The following is a 21,159-nucleotide window of genomic DNA, read 5'->3' as shown; positions in this document are numbered from 1 at the left end:
ACGAATGCATATTACTCATGTCCATCCCTGGCTTAGTAATACGTAAGCTTCAATCACAAATGAGCGTAATATTTCAAAAAAATGTTTTTGATTCACACTAACAAAAATTTGCTGCAACAAAATTATTATTTCTATCATTAAATTTACTGGTGTAATATTATGTCCCAGTGTTGTAAAAGCTGTTTACAAAGTCTTAAGGTTTTATAAAAATCATACCCTCTCCTGTCATTGCGTATGTCATCAAGGTTCGGTTCATCATAGTCGTGCTCTGCAAAAAAATTCTGTTCCCACTCCTTAAACTGTTGTTTCACCCTTGAATGCTTTGCAAGCACCTGAGTTTGCACAACTGCTAGTGAAGCTTCATAGTTATCTTGTGCTTGCTTGCTTGTTAGATTGTTCCTTAGCATAGTGCGCAATTTGTCTAACTTTCTCACTTCATTGGTTTTACCCAACACCTTTGACACATTTTTTGCCAGGGTTGTCTTCAGTTCAGCAGTGACCTCCGCAGGAGTTTCAGGTGGGGTTGCTTCATATAGCTCATTTACTGCCTCACTTTCAGTCCTTTGTGTCAACAAACTGCCTTCAGCTAGGGGGATTTCTTCACAGTAATTCAAAGTACATTCAGTTAGGTCTTCTCCCACTTGTTGAAGATCAACAATGTTCTCAACTTCCTCTTCATCCTCATGTTGAATTATGTCAGCAATGTAATGGTTTTGCTCTTCTAAGCCATCATAATTGCGGTCACTTGGATCATCATCATCTTCATTACCATCATCACTTGCATCTTCTAAAAACCTTGTATGCTGTACTGATTCCAGATTGCCATCTTCATCATAAATTCTCACTGTATGATGAGGGATGGAGTCTAGGCGTGTTGTGCATTCTTTCCAGCAGGCTTTTAAGTACTGATCTTCTGACTTGAGTGTGTGTGTACGGAAATGATGAAGAGGTGGACCATTATCATTGCTCTTCCTTTCACCAGGGCCATCCAAAAATTCAACACCACTGACAATATGCCTCCACCATATGCCTTCACCACAGATGAGGAAATCAGCAATCCTTTCAAGGTGTGCTTGATATGCCTTTGGGTATTTCAAGAGCAATCTGTGTGGGATGATGGTATTTTCTGCTCGAGGCAAGCAGCTTGCCAACTTCCCCAGTTTGGACTCTTGCTCCTTCACGGTATCTCTCTGCTTGTTCTCCTCAGACTTCATTTCTGCTTCTATCCTTATGATGCCAGGGGTGATGATCTCACCAGGTCTTCTACTTGATGTTGCAGTGGATATGCTTGACAAGGTGTTGAAGTGGCGTTCTTGCTGCTCAGTGTTGGTTGACCTTGAGCAGATGATACGATGTTGGATGGGAGCATGCACGATCAAAGAGTGTAGGTACTGCCCATAAAACTTTTTCTCAGTGAGAAGCTGAGGCTTCCCAATGACTTCTTCACAAGCAATGGCATGAAGAAAGGTCTGATTGTGAAGTCGTAGAATACTTCTTGGACAGCGCTCTTCTGGTTTGGCATACAGGATGCTGGATATTTCTGTCACTGTGTCCAGAAGGGTCTGCACCTTGTCACCCACAACGCCTGTTGCAAATAAAGGAAATTTGATGAATAATAAGATAATAATAAAATTAGATTTACATAGTGCTTTAATTAAAAATATTCTAAAGCGCTTTACCATGTAAGATAAAGACTATGGTAAAAATATAAGCAAAATGTACTATTTAAATTTAATACATTTAAAGAACATATTATTATATTAAGACTGGCATGCTATGCGCTAATTTAAAAAAAGTAAGTTTCTAACTTTGACGCATAATGATAACAATAACAAGTCAATGAAAATCATACAGTGTATTAAATTTGTGTAATATTACTGGATTTATACATTTTTCTACTAAACAATGGTCAAATTGAATTCAATGAGGTACAATAATTATTTTTGTCACAATCTGATGAAAGGAACACAGAATTTATTATGTACTTTTAATTGACATTTTTGTTGATCACAGGTCTTGAGTATTGATAATATTTTTTAACTTATGTAAAGTAAAAAACCCCAAAATACCATGATGGTATCTTCATTTCTAACCTCGTAGTTGTTTGGCAAGCACTATAGCCATCTCTCGGTAGTCTGAGCCTCGAAGTTGTTCTTTTGTTCCTGACACTAACTCCAACATCTGCTCACACCGACATTTTTCAGCATCAGAGAGGTGGGCAGTGATTTCAGAGACAACATTGGAAATGTGCTCCTTTACGTTGTGTAGTGGCTCTGTAGGAAGGACTTCATACATGCCTACAAAGACAAACAAAAGCAAACAACATTTATCATACTACTTGATGTATACAATATACATGTAGTTAAAAAGTCTTTAAGAATGGCTGACTGTTAGGATCGAGAACCGCCGGTCAACGACCCATTTCGCAAATCTCTCATATTTTGCCCAAAGATACCCTTAGGTGACCTAATTCTAAAAATCATATTTCAAGGTTCCAGCGAATTTTTATTTTTCAGAAATTCCCGAAAATTTGAAAGCGCGGTCAAAGTGCGGTTTTTCGTGTAATAAAATGACCGAAATAAGGTGCGAGGACGAAGCGCTGGTAAAGTCTTAAAATAAATTCAATTGACTTCAAACTTCACACAAATGTGGAACAACCACTCTAATTTATTCCTCGCTTTAAACTAATCTCAGAGATGTTGATATAGTGGTTTTCCGAACCATTTTAAAAACACCTATGAAGCGTGTGAAAAATAACGGCAAAATATAGGTCATGTTTAACAGCATAAAAATGCATCTGGTACCTCACTTTCCGATTATTTTACTTTACAGCCTAGAAATATCATTATTAAACATATATCATGCCAAGTTTCATGCTCGAACTCGCAGTATTTCCCTTTGAGAAAAACGAAAATCTATGTCAATGTGTTGGGCGCAAATAACACAATAATTATACACGAACAAGAGACAAATCAGTTTCAACGGCGAAAGTAATAGGCCATCATTCATTAAAATCCCGTCAATTCACTGCTATCAGTAAAAACATAATGTCCACTACATAGAAACTGTTTTTAGACGTTTTCGAAACATTGCGCGTTAACTTTGTTTAATTTCCTGTCCGCCGTCATGTCTAGTCTGTCATCGCGTGTATTTCATTAATGTAAACAACACTGTGAATGGTTTTCACGACAAACGCAAGAGATTTCCTGTAACCTTAATGTTTTCGGTTCACCAAAACGCTTTAAGTTCGTTAAGACACAATAATGGGTCAACTTGGAATGCTGTTTAGCATTAAGGACGTTAAAGGACTGTAAATTAATCGAGTTGAAATATCTTGAAGCAAATCAAAATCGCGCCCTCATTCTAATTTGGCAAACAGCCGACCTCCGTTCAAGTTCAAGAAGTCGAGAGGTTAATTCGGCAATGTATTACCGGTACAACCAAAAAATCAAACCGAGGTCACAAAAGTGTAAGTTTAAAAGTGTAGTGGCAAGTCCCAAATAAATTTCGCCCATGTAAAATGGAAACAAGAAGTGAAACGCTCTGCCCCGAAACAAATAAACAAAATATTAATACGACTAATTTAATCCGAAAATGTTACAGAAAACATACCTAAAAGCCGTCGATTCCCCTCAATACCACTCCACATTGCCTTAAAGGGCCCAAGCTTTCTGCTGTAAGAATCAGGGACCTCAGGAATCTGTTTTTATCATATTGGCAACCATGCTGCGTGGCTGATGTTCGAGACTCAGTAAACGTTGTCACACAACCGTACGAGCAGCCCAGTCACGCTTTCACTGCTCTTGCGCAAATGTTCAACATTTCGCAATTTACCTAAACCGATTACAGGTTTAAAGTAGTGACAGTAGATTGAAATGCGCTTCTTAAAGCTGACCTATCCAGGAGCAATTATTTCTTGTTCTTGAATGGCTCTTGGTTGTAGCTACAGTCGGGAAGCGGCGGGGGGGGGGGGGGGGGACGGGGTACTCCTGGAAATTTCGGATATCTGTATGCAGTGGAAGATTAAGTGGTCTCCAGCTCTTAACGCCAACACTGACACACCAGATGATTCTCGAAGTATCACAGGGATCACTAAGCTAAATAATTTTGAGTTTAGCTCCGCTGAGTCAATTACCTGTTGGCGCGCATATTGCATTGACCGTGGACAGGTGGAAAAACAGTTAAACGGGAAAAGCCTGGTGCACATTGTAATTTAGCGTTGTCCAACACGCAATCGGTCAGGTTTTAATGCTAATCGTATTTGACAGAATCTCAAGTTTTCTTTGGACACATACTGGGGTGACATACTCCTAGATGGGGTGTGACCGGGAGCCATGAGTCAAGTCCGTCAACTCGCAAAGCTTAACAGAAGAGTGATAGTGAACCACTGGTGGAAGGACTGCAGATTGTCCCTATGCTTTACCCTGATAGGCTTCTGTTTTATTCTAATGTACTGATGCTGTGACAATAATACTATTTAGCTTTACAAACATGCTAATTGTCAAGGGTTTCTTTTGCAATTTAGTCAGACATCGCTCTTTCTTTATTTCTGCTGGAAACATCGTTCTCTAAAGGAGACTTCAGGTCATTTTCTAAAAAGGCACGAACACTGCGACCCCAACATCGGTGCCATTATCAACGGGTGTGACCGAGAAAGCGTCTGGTGATGCTTCCATGGATAGTAACCATGCATGGCAGGAGTGTATTAATGTCTTCAAGGCAGCTGCATTCGTGTCTTTCATAGCCTGTCCACTTTAGAGAGGCACTTGTCTCTGGAGAAATATACTCAGTCACTGGAGAGACATTCCCTTATGGACTTAGCCAAAATGTGCTACAAACCCTGCTTGGAGCAAGCGTTGGCGCGTTACTCAAAGCCACAATAGGTCACCAAGAAGCCCTTGTTGTTTCAAAAGAGGGTTGGGCTCTCAGGGCAGTCAGTGACAAGCAGCACTCGTATCTTATGGCAAAATTCCGCACTGGTCAAACGACAGGCCGAAAGCTTGACGCCGAAATGGTGGCACGGGAAATGCGCAGAGCCCAGGATCCTTATAATATTCGTCTTTTTCAGGTGCTAGTTTTTCGGGGCAGGGAGGATCGTTAAATTTTTGTAGAGAGGGAGAGGGAGTAGAGGAGGAAGACCCTTTAGAGGAAAACCTCATGGCCGAATCGTCTCAACCTCGTTCCTAGGGTCTCTCATCTTACCGCACCCTGGAGCGTACTCCAATCTGGCGGAAAGATGAGAGACTCTAGGAACGAGGTTTGAATCACCCTTTCGATTTGAGTCACCCTTTCCAAATTTGCTGCAACGATTATTTTACCTTTATCGACTTAAAATTAGATGATCTAATGCATTTTGTTTCCGACACTGCGCGTAGACGCAGCGCAACAGTCCCTTAACAAACTAATCACTCTAGAACATCTGAAAACATAGATCTCCCAAACAGCTTACTTTCCTGAAAATAGTTTTTCACAAAGAACTACTTATTTATGATTTTTTGGCATCATTGTCACAGCATCAGTTCACTAGAATAAAACAGAGGCCTATCAGGGTAAAGCGTAGGGACAATCTGCAGTCCTTCCACCAGTGGTTCACTATCACTCTTCTGTTAAGCTTTGCGAGTTGACTGACTTGACACCTGGCTCCCGGCCACGCCCATCTAGGAGTATGTCACCCCAGTATGTGTCCAAAGAAAACTTGAGATTCTATCAAATACGATTAGCATTACAACCTGACCAATTGCGTGTTGAACAACGCTAAATTACAATGTGCACCAGGCTTTTCCCGTTTAACTGTTTTTCCACCTGTCCACGGTCAATGCAATATGCGCGCCAACAGGTAATTGACTCAGCGGAGCTAAACTCAAAATTATTTAGCTTAGTGATCCCTGTGATACTTCGAGAATCATCTGGTGTGTCAGTGTTGGCGTTAAGAGCTGGAGACCACTTAATCTTCCACTGCATACAGATATCCGAAATTTCCAGCAGTACCCCGTCCCCCACCCCCCCCCGCTTCCCGACTGTAGCTACAACCAAGAGCCATTCAAGAACAAGAAATAATTGCTCCTGGATAGGTCAGCTTTAAGAAGCGCATTTCAATCTACTGTCACTGTTTAGGTAAATTGCGAAATGTTGAACATTTGCGCAAGAGCAGTGAAAGCGTGACTGGGCTGCTCGTACGGTTGTGTGACAACTTTTACTGAGTCTCGAATATCAGCCACGCAGCATGGTTGCCAATATGATAAAAACAGATTCCTGAGGCCCCTGATTCTTACAGCAGAAAGCTTGCGCTCTTTAAGGCAATGTGGAGTGGTATTGAGGGGAATCGACGGCTTTTAGGTATGTTTTCTGTAACATTTTCAGATTAAATTAGTCGCAGTAATATTTTGTTTATTTGTTTCGGGGTCAGAGCGTTTCACTTCTTGTTTCCATTTTAGAAAGGCGAAATTTATTTGGGACTTGCCACTACACTTTTAAACTTACACTTTTGATGACCGCGGTTTGATTTTGTTGTTGTACCGGTGATACATTGCCGAATTAACCTCTCGACTTCTTGAACTTGAACGGAGGTCGGCTGTTTGCCAAATTAGAATGAGGGCGCGATTTTGATTTGCTTCAAGATATTTCAACTCGATTAATTTACAGTCCTTTAACGTCCTTAATGCTAAACAGCATTCCAAGTTGACCCATTATTGTGTCTTAACGAACTTAAAGCGTTTTGGTGAACCGAAAACATTAAGGTTACAGGAAATCTCTTGCGTCTGTTATGAAAACCATTCACAGTGTTGTTTACATTAAGGAAATACACGCGATGACAGACTAGACATGACGGCGGACAGGAAATTAAACAAAGTTAACGCGCAATGTTTCGAAAACGTCTAAAAATAGTTTTTATGTAGTGGACATTATGTTTTTACTGATAGCAGTGAATTGACGGGATTTTAATGAATGACGGCCTTTTACTTTCGCCGTTGAAACTTATTTGTCTCTTGTTCGTGTATAATTATTGTGTTATTTGCGCCCAACACATTGACATAGATTTTCGTTTTTCTCAAAGGGAAATACTGCGAGTTCGAGCATGAAACTTGGCATGATATATGTTTAATAATGATATTTCTAGGCTGTAAAGTAAAATAATCGGAAAGTGAGGTACCAGATGCATTTTTATGCTGTTAAACATGACCTATATTTTGCCGTTATTTTTCACACGCTTCATAGGTGTTTTTAAAATGGTTCGGAAAACCACTATATCAACATCTCTGAGATTAGTTTAAAGCGAGGAATAAATTAGAGTGGTTGTTCCACATATGTGTCAAGTTTGAAGTCAATTGAATTTATTTTAAGACTTTACCAGCGCTTCGTCCTCGCACCTTATTTCGGTCATTTTATTACACGAAAAACCGCACTTTGACCGCGCTTTCAAATTTTCGGGAATTTCTGAAAAATGAAAATTCGCTGGAACCTTGAAATATGATTTTTAGAATTAGGTCACCTAAGGGTATCTTTGGGCAAAATATGAGAGATTTGCGAAATGGGTCGTTGACCGGCGGTTCTCGATCCTAACAGTCAGCCATTCTTAAGATGAAGGTATTAGGGAAGATTACTAACTTGTTCATCAAATTTTGATTAGTAAATGGTTATAACAACATTGATAAAAATTATAATTTCTGTACCCAGGTGGATTTCTTCCAGGCTCTTATCCTGGTCATTGACCTATAATGCTGGTACTCTTTGAATGCCCTTCAGATGGTCCTTCAAGTTTTGCTGCAGTTCTTTCTTTAATCCCTCCTCACTTAATCCTCTTGGCACGCACTCAGCTCTCAACTCCACTACTGTCATATCTTTGAAGGGTCTGATTCCTCCATTTTATTTCCTCCTTCCGGCTGGTCCTGCTCTAACTATGCTGCAGCGGTCTGCTAGGGATAGATATGGGCTCCTAAAGCTATAAACTAGGTCACGATATCTGCGTGAGTCACCACTACAGCCACTGCAACCATTGTTTCCACCCCTCTGCTCACCACTCTCAAACTGCTGCTCTGGCCCATCACCATGGAAAAAACGCATCACGTCCATTACTGGAGTCCCCTTACTTGTTTGCAAGTTATTGGCAAGCTGATCCAAACATTCTCGCCTGGTGTCAATATATGCCAACTGTTCTACCTCCTTTGCACTGCATCTCCCAAGGATGTAAATATTGGGCTTTTCAACCAGTGCAGGGACATCTATGTCACCACGCCCTTTAGCTTTCATTTCTGTTGAAGTGTAGTAGAAGGCTGGATCGTAAACACAATTGATGAGATAAAGGAGGTGGTCATGGTTTAAAATTGTTGAACCATCCCGCATACCATCAGGTGTCTGGTTCTCTCAAATTTCATCAGTCGTTCTCTTCTTTGACCTGGAGTATCCCCTGGATGGTTTTCATCTCCCAATACTTTCAGCCGTTCAGTTATCTCCTCATCATTCATCTGCTCATATTCATTATTGGTATAACCTCTTACTACTCCAAGTTGCTCACACCTGTCCAGTTCTCTTTTCCTTATTTCTGATAAAGGTATCTTTCTTCCAGAAACTGTGAAGTGTACCTCTTTCAGAGTGCCATCGCTGTTGAGGACCAGTTTCTTGTACTTCTTGGGCACCACTAACTCACCAATGGTATATTCTCCTGCTTCAAGTTTTCCCTAAAATGAATAGAAAATGTTTCTAGTGTAAATTTTGTATTTTGTTATTGTGTCAATGAAGTTTCAGAGCACTTTTAATGAATCAATTCTTGTTATAGTTAGTTTAACAAAGAAACAAAATCAGAAAAGTAGACAGGCAGAATTATTCCTTGAAATTTTTTGTTTTCCTATACAGTGTATACTCACCTGGAAGAAGATTTGAGGTTGAAAAATATTTATAATAAATTATCATATGTTACATTACTCTTTGGGTTTACATGTATAGTTAAAACATATATAAATGAAATTATTCTTTGGGCTTATACTAGACATATAAAAAAAAAAATGCCACATAACAAACCTTAAGTGTTTCTTTGATTTCTCTGGTTGTTCTAGGCGTTGGAACTGTGATCTCCCCTCCATAAGTTCTATTCAGCTTCCGTCTTGCCTTTGCTGGCCTTTTACGAAACTGCTGGAAGCGCTGTAGGTTCACCCCCTGTTCTATCAGGTACTCCTTGACAATCATGTTGCCTAGTTTTTGATCTTGAAGGCCATGTCTTCTTGCCAGGTCTGAGTAATTGATCTGTAAAGATACTGACTATTAGCATACTCGGGTGCCAGGTAATGATGAATATCAGTTTATAGTACAGTGATGGAAGTAGATTTGAACTGATAAAATTTATGTCGTCTTTTTTAGGACAAATATGTGTAAATGTATCATTTTTATTGTCTTAACTCACCTTTTCACCATCCTTCATGTTTCTTGCTTCTTGCAGGAGACTCTCTTTGTCAAACAGGACGGATGATGTTGGTGGTGAATGCCTTTTACGTTTTCTCTCGCCAAGAGCTTCCTGGTTCTTACGTTTTTGTGCCTTTGTTGAAGCATCTGTGGATGACTCAAAGTGAAGTGACTTTCTTTGTTTTGACCTCTGGGTGAATGACTGCCGCGTTGCTAACATTGCGTCACAATCTCTTTTGGACCACTCATCCTGGATTTTATTTTTTTTCTTGGCGTGCTCTCTCACGACGCTGCCACTTTTTCCCAATTGCGTCTTTCTTTTTTTGGAGCTGAAGTTCCTTCACTTTTGTTTGTACTTCAGCAAAGCTTACCTTAAATATTTTCTCAAAGTGGCCATTCACTTTTGAATAAATGTGTTTTACAGCAGTTTTAATGGCTTTTTGCGTCGGTTTCACTTTACTTTGTGTCTTCACCCCACTTTCAATAAGGGCTTCTTTTAAAAGTTTTTGGGACTTGAAAGTTTCTCCACTGGGGAAAAGATAATGGATGGCATAATAGTGCACCTGACAACCTCCACAATTTGACAGTGTGTGCTGTTTCTTCTGCGCCATATTAAGAGCTTTCCAGTTTGCCACTGAAAATGTGTCTTGGTACTGGGCCCTGGCTTTTGAATTCATCTTTTGGAAAGAGCTGTAAATTGCTTTGGATTTCTTGACATAAGTGGAACGCTCGACCGCAAAGACTTCATGACTGTCATCCTCGAACACTGCAAGATAGTTCTTCCACCTTTCACTAGGGTCAGTTTCAATCGAAGCACTTCCAACCTTGCGAAAGCTCTCCTTTACAGCAACTCTAGCAAATCCACAATTAAAAATGACAGACATTTTCGTTTCACACGAATACACTTAGCTCGTCATCGCGTAGAACCGTTGTTAGGGAACAAAATCTTGAAGAGTTTCAAGGAATCAGTGTGCGTATCTCACGATAGCTTTCAAGTTTTGTGCCAAAAGTGTAATTTATTCTTGTTATATGATACTACTTGGGATAAAATGACAAACGTACTTTATTCTTACCGCCCAAATTTGCAAGTTAAGAGACAAGAAGCTGGTTTCTCGTGTTTTATTATAACCGTTGAAGGCGATCTAACCCTGGATTTACAGAGATGCAGTCGACCTAAGAAAACGAGAAAAAGAAACGAATATCATCAAAAGTATACAAAGTTTGCCTGTATTAATTCTAAGAATGTTCCAAGTAGTATTTGGTAGTGAATCAGCCGTTAAATTATTGCTTCTGAACTCGCGAAGGAAGCTTTCGTCCGCCATGTTGGAACTTTGCGCCCTCACCAGGTAAGCGTTTTTGCAGATGCCCATTGGCTAACTCCCTGCCATGCCAACGGCGGCCTTCTTTGATGAACTGTGCACGCGTGTCAAAATGGCGGACAAGAGGTTGAATACGTGACTGCAAGTTTTCAAAATTCCCACCTCTTAAACAGTTTTAATTTGTCTTTTTTCCAAATAAATAGAAGTCTGGGATTTCTCTTGTTGATAGCGGTTGGAACAAGGTAAAGGCTATGATATTTTCGGGCGAAAACCATGATAGAGGAAGCAGCTTCGCAGAGACAAAACTCGATTTAATCTGCCTCGCACATTTCTTTCTTTCTGGCAGCCATTCCAAGCGGGAAACCAATGACAAAAGTCTCACATATTCATAGCTATAACTGCATTTTGTTTTGCCTTGTGTTTAGTGGTGGGAATTTGCTCAAGAAAGCAATCGACGAATTTGGCGCCTAAATTAACTGTTTTTGGTTTTTGAGAGCATCATATTACGCTACCACAATTCAGTCCGACAGAGATGGTAGTGATACACATTTCTGCCAAGTTTGAGAAAAATCCCTTGAAAAATAGCTCAGTTATTCTCAATTTTGTAAAAATACGGGTTAAAGGCAGGGTGACCCAGGCCTTAATTAACCTGAGCTCCTTACATGACATGTACCATTACCAAATGCTAATGTAAACACAATGAAACAGAATATGATATGGTACCACTGCTAAAGCATGCAAAGCTTCAAACACAGAAAATTACTGGCTACTGCTAGTAAGGATAGCCTCTGTGAAATTACTTTCATTTATGATAGGGTGATCATAAAATGTTGCAAAGGTTGAATCCGAGCGCCACCCAGCAGTGTTCATAATCTCATGAATAGGTACATTAGCAGCTTTAGCAGCTGACGTTGCTGCACCCCTAGTGCTATGGGGTTTGAAAACTGAAGTATTGATTCCTGCATCCTTCATAGTTTGTCTAACCCATCTAGATATTGTGTCCTTAGAGGCAGGTCCATGAGGTGCTACATAGCAAATCAGCAGCTGCTTTGTGCTTTTTCTAAGGTAGGCTGTCCTTTCAATATAGGCTGTCAGAAGTTCAACAACACAGTCTTTTATCCACACTATAACTGGTAAAGGTGATAGGGAATAAGTGTCTGTTCTGGCCACCTTTTGCACTGGTTTGCTTCAAGAGAGAGGAGATATGGAATATATACTTTCAAGGCAATGCACGCATTTCCTCCAGACATAACTTTTGAAGAGTCTGGGTGCTCTGTGCTGAGAGGAGTGCCATAAGCATGACTAGTTTCTGAGTGAGTTGCTTAAGTGACAAGTTTCCTGTGGTTGGATAAGTTTTTAAATGCTTGAGCACAATCTGTGGATTCCAAGTCTCAGTATTGCGAGGCAGGGCTGGTTTTTGATTGAATAAACCAGACATAAACCGTGACACTGGTGGGTGATCACCCACTTTTACGCCATCTATTTTGATGAAGGTTGACGAGGCACTCCGAGCAGTTGCTACCGCACTATATCCAACTGTTTTTGATTGGAATGACAGGAACTCCAAAACCTGTTGCAGGGTTGGGTTCATTGGACTGATAGAATCGTCACTACTAAACTTAACCCAGGCTGAAACATATGTATGATATTGCTTACGGGTCCCTGAACGCCATGATTCCAAGATGGTGTTCAAAGGCTCCCCTGTTACGCCTTGATTAATTAATGATGACTGGACACAAGACATCCATGAAGCTGAAGTTTGGGGAACAGAAGGTGAACTTCTTCTGGTTGATGGGACAATGTTAGTCACCTGTCCAGTTAGCTGTTAAACCCACACACAGGTGCCTCTGCATCAGTGAGAAACACCCCTTTTTGGACAATGCTTGTAAGCATAAGAACTTCAATTGTATAAGCAATTGGAAATGATTTGAAATGTACCAAAACTTTATGCAAAGTTTTAGGCCTTGCACCATTACTAATATGTGGTAGGGTGGCCTAATCTCAGTTGGCTGACCGTTCTGGTCAACCATGTCAAAAAACTCTATCGGTGCTTTGACAGCAAAGCACCTGTCAATGCTAAGAAACAACTGCTCACAGTCCTCTTAATGTTTTACATCTTGAGTGACATTCTTCTCTGCAGCTTTTCAGAGAAGTACCACATAGTGCTCATTTCTCTAGCAGAATTTTTGTAAAGCTTCTTGAAAACAAGCTGAAAAAAGAACACATTCATCCTCTCACATATATATTGCATGAAATACATGGTAGGTAGACCATTTACAATACAAGTGACCGATTCTACTGCTCTCTTCTTACTTTTATTATTATTGTTATCATTACTATCATTATTATTTGTTATTTTAATAATGGTAATTCTCTCCATTGAGGTTTTCAACAGGAATGGTTATCAGTAGTGCAAATGAGTTTAGGGTTGTTTGAATTTCTCTCCTCTAATTTGGCTAGTTTGGAGGTTTTCCAAGGCTGAAGGGAATAGAAAAGTAAGAAATCAAATGGAAGTTTAGGGATGAACAATGCATTTCTTTTGTTTTAGTCCCCTTGACTTTATGGCTGAGTATAAATTTTTCAAAACAGGTCTATTCATTTGCAATGTCGTGCTTACCTTGAGAAAGCTGCGTTAAGTATGCCAGCCCACAATCCTGAATGGGTACAGGTGGTCAAGCCTGTTCTGTGGAGTGTGACTCCCAGCTCTTAAATCTTTTGCCCCAGCCAATCTCACTCTGGTGAGCTGGTCACCAAAACAGGGTATTCAAACCCTTGCCAATGGATCATCAGCTGCTATTACTGGTGGCACATGTGACAAGGGCTGATCTGGTCTTGAGGGTGCAGCAATTGGTGGACCAGGTCGAACATGACCTTAATAATAATAATTTATTAATTTATATTGCGCTTTTTAACATACAATGATCAAAAGCGCATTACAATATTGAAGTATACTAAATATGTTCATACAGTAAATTTAACTATAATAACGTAATATGAGCGCTAAAGGATAAAAGCTACCTAAAAAGATATGTTTTAACACCAGATTTAAAAGTTAAAATAGAATCAATATTGTGCAGGCTTGCCGGGAGCACGTTCCATAGTGTAGGCACAGCTACACTAATAGATCTATCTAGACCTTTGGGAGGAACACACAAGCCTGCTTTCGAATAGGTCTCTGACCCAGGCCTCAAGTTGATCTAAGACATCAACTAGATCACCATTTCTTTCATCTTTTAGGAAAACTGGGAGGGTAACCACCACTGACTTGAAATTCATTTCACGTTGATACTTACAGGGTGTATGAGATGGGAAAATCTCTTTGAAGAAATCAAAGGCTGGAAACCACCCGCACAGTATTCTTCCTTGAAAGATTTTGTAGCGCTCTCAAGTACATCTCTTTTCCTCATCAGTTAGCATAAGTAAATGAAACTGTAGTTTTCTTCCCTTTGAGTAGTGGAGGAGTTCGTTCGTTGTCTGTTCAAACATTTGTCTGTGGTAACAGTTCAGGCTATCTGTATTAACAGCTACAATCAAACAAAAAAATTCAACACTGGTTTTAACGCTTCCCACTAGCCATTGTAACAGCTATGTGCTACCATTAAAACAGTTATGCTCAATTGTTTGAAATTACTTGTTACCTGTTTTAATGCCTTCATAAGCTGTTCTTTTGCCATTTGTTAGTTGTTATTTTTCCTGTTTTAACGGGTATCCATTAATGTATGTTTTCCCATGGAAGGTCACAAATACATGTACTTGATGTTAATCACTGAATACACTTGCCAAAACATCATTTTTACAGGGTGTAGAACCACGTAATTTTTTGCAACAACCCCAGTCTCTGCACAGCCTTGCATTGTTTGCTGCCATAATGACCGTTCATGACAAGGAATCATTCACTATGAGTGAAAAATTATAATTACTGGTTCCATGGCAGATATACTGTGCTTGAAGACCAGCAAAGCTGTCTAAAGATGCAAAAGCATTTATAGATCAGCAGATGTGCAAAAATGGCAAGATCAAAAGCTGCTAGATCCAGAAGAAGCTGTGAGTTGTCCTGCCATGCGATCGTCTCATCACCGGCAAGGCTTATGAGGTTTAAAACTCATAATAAATGTTAAGAACGAATCATGGTTGTACTACTGCAATGGAGGTCTTTAAGAATTGTTTATCCCTCCCAAAGAATACTACAGAGGCAACGAAAATGGAGGAAAGTACACCCAATACTTTTATAACAAAAAAACACGAGGGGGCTGGGATGGAATAAATAACAGCTGAATGGTTTCATGAGTGTTCTGCATTGACAACATTCTGGCTTTCTATAAACATAAAGAACCTAGAAACTTTTATGTTCAGAGGAGGCTTTGGCAACCCTTGTTTATTGGTGTATGATTTGTATTGCTGCCACTTTGCAAAACATGGGAATCCTCGATTGAAACACATGGCATGTCCGGCTAGAGAAAGGTGTGTTTTGATTGAAAGTTCCTCACAAGTTGTTTCTGGCTGTTTGCTTCAGCAGCTTAAATACTACCCAGAACTGGAGATATTTTGTTTTGTTTGTGGAACGAACTGAGTTTGCTGTCTTCATAATACCGGTAAGTACATTCTCTGCATATGAAACTGAACTCAAGAAAATAAAACTGCTCGAAAACATTTTGCAAATTTTAGGCCTGTGAGATTCAAGTAACATGTTGTAGATAACACGACATGTTATCCTCTTATACAGCAATCAATGACTGCATAGTGTGTTCTCTGGCCCGAATTTACAAATGCATCAATCAGAATTTATCTTGTACAAGTTTAACATGATAGTAATTTTGTACATGGATTAGTCACAAAAAGAAAATTTTGTGAACGCTGGCAAACTTCTGTTTAGTGCCTTGCAAAATTTCATGTACGGGCTGGCGAATTATCATTAGAACTTGCGATTTTTCGTTAACTTGTTGAAAATTTGAAGAAACATCGTCCTTTGTTCTAGCAACAGGCCATGAACTTTTGAGTGAACTTTATTGAAAAATCAGAGGAATAAAGAACAAAATTTGCGTGTTTTGCTTGCATTACTTTTGCACAATACTGAAGATTTGTTGAAGTTATCACTGCCTGTGATGTTATAGTTAGTGGCATGTAAGGTACAAAATTTATCAGCACATCTGCGAACGAGTAGTGATTCAAGAGACAAAGCCATGAAGTTAATTCTAGTAATACAAAAGTTAACAGTTTCTGGTGTACAATGTTCTTCTAGGTTTTGTTGTGGTTTGTTAGGTCCTCATGAAGTTGTTTAATCTTCATGTGGCATTCCCTAGTCAGTATGGTCAGATGTTGGCAAGAGGCAATGGGAGAAATGTTTTTCCATTGTCTATAGAACCAGAAGTTATTAGAATCACAGACCGGAATGCAACATGGTAATGATCATTGCATGACAATGTTGTTTGTAATATAAAACTCGTAGTTTCTTTAGGTGATGCTGGTAGCAGATCAGCTTGAGTTGAATCTGTTTGGTGGCATTGAAGAGACTTGTAAACTGACGTGTTGATGCAGCTTGAAAGGTGGGGCCAAGATTCACTTTGATATCCATGCAGATAACAAGCATAGAAGTGAAGGACAACATGGTGAGAAGAATCATTATGTTGGTAAGCTTCAGAGTAGCACGGTGGTGCGGGGAGGTATAGTACGTCAGTGAGCTTCAAAGGAGCATGGTGGCTTGAGGGGTGTATTTAATTGTAAAACTTGTAACCTATGTTGACTGGTTGTGTTTTTGCTTTGCTAATTTGATTTTACATAGATGTTTCTATAGTTTTTGGTATCATCTTGTATATGTCATTTCCACCACTCCTTCCAGTTTTGAAATATTTGTTTTGACATCCACCACAATATGATATTCTAATTTCATTTTCATAATTTAGTAACATCTAAACCTGAACAGGGCTTGTCTGGCGAGCTGAAATATTGTCTTAAATATGATGCTATGTTGGGTGAGCCTTGCAGAAGTCTTTGACTTGTCATTCACTTAATTTTCAAGTTTGGCTGACTAGATCTCCTGTGAGATTGAACATTCAATCAAACAGGATCTTTGTTAACCCTTTTGCTGCCGGTCATATTTTCACCCCTTTGTGAGCCTAAAAATGGGATTTTCTCAATTTTTTGAAATTAAATCATAGTGTTGTTAAACAGCCCTGAGCCTCAGAAATCAATTGTTTGGTGGAAACTAACCATTCTTTAGATTATTTGTACATTTTGGTAATGAAAAATGTCAGTTAATAATCTCAGACACGTAGTGATCGTCACCTTGACCATCTTCCTAGTCGGAAATATTTTCTTTGTAACTGGAAACATCCCAGATGCTTTCCAGGACATCATTAACTGTTAGTCTACTCATTACTAGCGAGAGAACAAAAAGAACACTCACTTAACTCTAGAAAAGATACTCGTCGCACAACCAAGATGGCGGCTAACATCAACTTGATATGATAAATAACATGTGGAACAAAGTGAAGGTTTAAACGTCATATATTTCTCACCAAGTGTATTCTTCATTACCAGACCCTTGTATGTTTAGTTATATGCTGTTTCATTGTTTTTACGATGTGCGTAAGTTTTCATACAAATGCTATACTTCAGGATGTACTGAGTACATCCTTGTAGCATGTATGTAATCTGAGACAGGATATACTCAGTACATCCTTGTAGCAGTGAAAGGGTTAATAGCTTTACAGTTTATTTAGTACATAAAAATAATACACAAGCACCTTAACATGTTCTCAGCCTGTGTTGAAATTTTCTGAAATTTGAGTAATTCAAAAAATTGATGAAAACAAATCGCCACATTTAATAACTATATTAGTAATATGCAATATACATGTGAATTTAATACATATATGATGTGTACTGGCTGGGAGGTTTGTTGATTGAAAAAGTGTCTCCATGATCTTAAAAATGCTGCTCAAGGCTGCAGGCTGTCACAGTTTTTCTCCTTACAGACTGTATCTAAGCTGGGAAACTAGTTATTTATTTTTCTTCTTTGTCTCTCAAATAATTTTTTTCATTGTTGACCTCTTCCACCTTCACATGATGCTTAGCAAATGCAGTAAATTATGACAAACTGAACTTTTCAAAGAGGAGTGTTTTTGTGTGGCTTACACAAGGTGTAAGCAACACATTGTCAGGAGCCGTGACATTCAGATTTTCAGATTTCCAATTTTTTATTAATTGACACTATTTACAGACATATTACACTATCGCACACTATTACAAAAAATTCATTAATTAAAATAAGGAAAATATAATAATAAAACCAAAACAAAATGTGCTCAGTGACCAAAGAAGCATATGCTATCGTGTTGGTCACTGACACGTTCAAAAATAAAAGACAAGACACATCAATTAATAGAAACAATGCAATAAAGGAAGTAAAATGTGAATAACAAAAGTATTCAAAGTAAACAAGTTAAATGAATAAATCATAATGCTGAAGAGTAATATTGAGTATTTAAAAGGTATAGTTTATATTGCTTATAAAAGGAAGTGTAAGGCAGTTTTTTAAATTCTGTTAGAATAATTTCCCAAAGTTTTGATGTAACAAAAGAGAGAGTAGAGGACCCATAGTTATTATTTACTATTGCCCTATGAAAATTCAAATTCGCAGCAAATCTTGTATTGTAGGTATGGACTTTAGATGCCTGAGTAAAGGTTCTATGGAATATAGTTGGAATGTTTGTTGAGTCATATAAAATTTTATGAGTAAATAGAGCCACTTTTAATTTGTACACACTTTCAAATTTGAGAATTCCTAAAAGATTGTAATATGGTGAAGCATTTTCCCTGCTATAAGCAAAGAATATGCTTTGGACACATTTATTCTGCTTAGTTATGATTTTACGTAAATTAGTTTTACATGCACTACCCCAACTTATGATAGCATAGGATAAGTATGGATATATGAAAGAATAATACAATTGTTTCAATGTATGAAGATCAACAAAATATCTTAATTTATTAATAATTGCTATATTTTTTGCTAATTTATTATTAATGTGCTGGATCTGGGGTCCCCATTGTAAATTTTGATCCATATAAATACCTAAATACTTAATTTGACTTTTATGTGCAATGTTAGGAATATGTATATACGGTCTTAGTCTTGTAGATGAAATTATCATGTAATTAGTCTTGGTAAGATTTATAGATAGTTTGTTGATGATACAATATTTAAAAACTAATTTCAATTCCTCATTTATGACATCCTCAAGCTGATGCAGATTATCACTTGCATAAAACATATTTGTATCATCAGCAAATATACGGAAGGATAGTTTTTTTGAGCGGTTAGGTAAGTCATTAATATAAAGCAGGAATAGAAGAGGACCCAAAGTTGATCCCTGTGGTATTCCACAAGTAATGGTTTCAGGACTAGATTGGATGCTACCAATCTTAACAAACTGAGTGCAATTATGTAGATAGTTTTCAAACCAGTTAAGGGTTATTCCTCGTATGCCATAGTGGTAGAGTTTAGATAAAAGAATATTATGGTTCACATTATCGAATGCTTTAGAAAAATCTAAAAAAACACCACAGGTAACCAGCTTTTTATCCATTGCCTGTTTGAGGGTGTCAGTGATCTCAAAAATAGCTTGCTCTGTTGAGTGCCCTTTCCTAAAACCAAACTGATATCTATACAGAATGTTGTGTTCTTCCAGAAAATCATATAGTTGATTATAAATTAATTTTTCAAGTACCTTACAGAAAGGTGAAAGAGTTGAAATGGGCCTATAGTTTCCTGGGTCAGTTACATCTCCACTTTTGTAAACCGGAGTAACTTGAGAGACTTTCAAAATATTTGGTACAACACCAGTTTGTATTGATTGATTATAGATTTGAGTGAAAGGTACTGATAAGGGTTCAGCTGCTATTTTTATTAAATTATTAGGTATATCAATTGATGATTTGTTCTTATCTAATGTCTTAAACAAGTTTGAAACCTGGGTTTCTGTAACAGTGGACATAACAAGACTATTAGCTGGAGATGACGGGATATATTGTGGAGGGTTTTCAAAGCTATCTTCAATTTTGCTGGCCAAGCTTGGGCCAACATTGACAAAATGTTTATTAAACTGATCAGCAATATCTTCATTACTAGTGAAAGTCTTGTTGTTCCTTACTATTCTTTGAGGTGAGGTCTGTCCCTTTGTCTTCCTTTTAATTAAATTACCAATTATTTTCCATGTAGCCTTTAAGTTATTTTTATACAAGTCAAATTTGTTACAAAAATAGGCTTTCTTATTAATGTTTTTGAGATGGTTTAATCTATTTGAGAATTTTTTAAATTCACAAATTTTGACTGGGTCATTGGATAGATAATGGGTTTTGTGCATAGCATGTTTAGTTTTAATGGATTTGAGCATTCCCTTTGAGATCCAAGGTTTTCTTAATTGCTTTTGTTTATTTCTAGACACTTGTTTTAGGGGTGCATGCTTATTGACAATTAATTTGAGTGTATTAATAGTTCTAGCTGTTGTTTCATGCAAATTATTACATTTACCAGGGATGAAATTCCAATCCACAGCACTGATGTCTTGAAGATATGATTCAGGGTTGAACTTACTGTAGTCTCTGAAGTAAAGTTGCCCATTTTGTTTTCTAAGTGATGTTTGGACTGTGCAGAAAATTGGTAAACGGCTATAACCCCTGAGATCAACCTGTTAACTGTATTTGTATAAATATGATCAATTAAGGTTGCAGTATGACTGGTGATTCTAGTGGGTTTTGTTATCACTGGTAATAGATTGTGGGAATAAAATATGTCAAGGTATCTACCTGTTTGCAGGTGTGTGTGATGTTTTAAAAGGTCAATATTCATATCCCCTAATATATATACTTCATATCTGTTCATATTTAATTCTTGCAGGAACTCATTGAGTATCGATGTGAATTCATCCACATTTGCAGATGGGTGCTTATAAATGCAGCCAATCATAATATGCTTCTTATTGTTACCAGGGTCAATTTCAACCCAACAAGATTCTACTGATGAAAGATCTATTATCAAGTCAGGCCTGGGGATAGTTTTAAGAGTATCATTGACATAAATAGCTGTGCCTCCTGCAAGTTTTGGTGAATCGCTATGAAAAAAATTGTAATTTGATAGGTCTACATTTGAGATCGAATTAGAATTTAATCTGGTTTCTGTGACAGCAATTATGTCTGGCCTTGAATCAATAGAGTACAGCATGTCATTCAGTAGGGTCAAGTTTTTTGGCAAACTTCTAATATTACAATGGAAAAGAGAAATACCTTTACCTTGAGCATTACATAAGATATTAACAAGCTTAGGGATATCATAGTATTCAGACTGAGTATTTATAAACATTAGATCAGGGTCAGCTTCATCATTTTTATCTGGATTTGGTAGAAGGTTGTAAAGATCAAGCTCGATTAATTGATTTATATTCCTAGA

At 38.1% G+C, this 21,159-nt stretch overlaps 4 pseudogenes; all 4 read right to left on the bottom strand.

Moving 5' to 3' along the window:
- Window positions 1–7,623: 7,623 nt before the first annotated feature.
- Window positions 7,624–9,412, bottom strand: LOC149099268 (uncharacterized; annotated as a pseudogene).
- Window positions 9,413–11,371: 1,959 nt separating this feature from the next.
- LOC149099267 (uncharacterized) lies at window positions 11,372–12,472 on the bottom strand (annotated as a pseudogene).
- A 58-nt stretch (window positions 12,473–12,530) lies between these two features.
- LOC149099266 (uncharacterized) lies at window positions 12,531–13,988 on the bottom strand (annotated as a pseudogene).
- Window positions 13,989–17,007: 3,019 nt separating this feature from the next.
- LOC149099265 (uncharacterized) lies at window positions 17,008–20,975 on the bottom strand (annotated as a pseudogene).
- Window positions 20,976–21,159: the final 184 nt, after the last annotated feature.

The sequence above is a fragment of the Orbicella faveolata genome, unplaced genomic scaffold, assembly GCF_042242905.1.
Source record: "Orbicella faveolata isolate gen_17 unplaced genomic scaffold, um_ofav_v1 contig_46, whole genome shotgun sequence".
Taxonomy (NCBI): Eukaryota; Metazoa; Cnidaria; class Anthozoa; order Scleractinia; family Merulinidae; genus Orbicella; species Orbicella faveolata.
This window is presented reverse-complemented; position numbering and strand designations above follow the sequence as displayed.